Below are 1,590 nucleotides of genomic sequence, written 5' to 3' on the forward strand. Positions count from 1 at the left end.
GCGCGATCCGTATCTAAGTAGTGTATCAAATGTGGTCGACATTAATGAGAGAGAGGGACCGTGGGAGACGGCCAATCCCCCTTTCATTTTCTCTCCCATTACACCATTGAATGGAATGAGATAGAAATGGCCGTCTGCCACGGTCCTTCTCTCTCATCCTTATCGATCATTTTGGGGTGATCCCGATTGACCACGGCTCGATTGGACACCACCAATCACAGCGACCGGTGCTTAGGAGCTTTGTAGTCTGAAGCGCTGTGAGTGGCTCGTGTCCAATTGAGCCGTGTCCAACTGGGTGCCACCCGATCATTTTGATACACGGATCGCGCAGTTTATTCTCTATGACTACATTTACACGGCACCCTTAATCGAGTTTAATAACATCCGTAGTTATGAAACTGGCCAATCACAATCATTCCATTCTCCCGACGAAAAGCTATGATTGGCCAATTTCATAACTACTGATGTTATTAAACCCGATTAAGCGTGCCGTGTAACAGAGGTCCATGCCTTTGTATAATACATATAAAACTAAATGATGTATTAAGGCCATTCTACATTGGTGCTATTGTAGCATCGGAAGCGTTGTATGTATCATACGATTTTAAAATTGAAGCATCAGATTGGCTGAAGTTACAAGCTTGTGACTTGCGACGTCTACGATACGACCAATGTAAAATGGCCTTTATATTGTATAATACCATAGGCCTGTTCTTTTTGGCTGAACTTTTGCACCAGTTCATCTTTTTTCCTTTTCTATCCGGAAGGAAAGAAGAGGAAGAAAGATGAACTGGTGCAAAAGTTCAGCCAAAAAGAACAGGCCTCATGTATAATATATACTATGTAAAAACCTCGTGTATAATACGTGCCCAATCCTGACTGTGACGGTAGTGTCGCTGCGCGTAATTTAGCGCCGAGACACTACCAGTGGTTCCAGATCCAGTAAATTACTAGAATACGCAGGTTACGCTTATGCTGGATTCACACTGCATCCGATGTGCGTCGTACGACGCTCTGCAACCAATCAGAAAACAAGATTCCATGGATTTTGCTTCGTATCATCGGAATCCTATTTTCTGATTGATTGCAGAGCGTTGTACGACGCACATCGGATGCACAGTGAATCTAGCATTACACAGCCTTCGACTGAGTATGGATGTGTAGTATTGTGTCGACGATAACGGACAATTGAAACGCAACTTGTGTTGCCGTGTGCACGAAAACGTCTAAAAATATTGTAATTGGATAGCACCCATTGTAGATCCGGGGTTAGTTCGGATCTACAATAAATTTTTAAGCCTTAAGCTACAAGGAATGGAGGAATCACAATCAATTATTCTCCTCGCATTTAACTGAAGTTGGTCGATTACTTAATGGGCCTTCTACAATAAGCCGCAAGTCAGAACGTCAGAAGTCTTTACCAGTCTTAACCAAGTCATTCAAGTTGGCTGTTGGCCAACTTCACTGATTATGACTTAAGATCGCTTAGAACTTCTGACTTGCGGCTTATTGTAGAAGATCCATAAGGCTTAAAGCCCGTATCAGACTACCGACTCTGCAAGCCGACCCGACTGCCAACTCTGACTGTCG

This window comes from Trachymyrmex cornetzi, unplaced genomic scaffold (genome assembly GCF_001594075.2).
Source record: "Trachymyrmex cornetzi isolate Tcor2-1 unplaced genomic scaffold, Tcor1.1 scaffold485, whole genome shotgun sequence".
Lineage (NCBI taxonomy): Eukaryota > Metazoa > Arthropoda > Insecta > Hymenoptera > Formicidae > Trachymyrmex > Trachymyrmex cornetzi.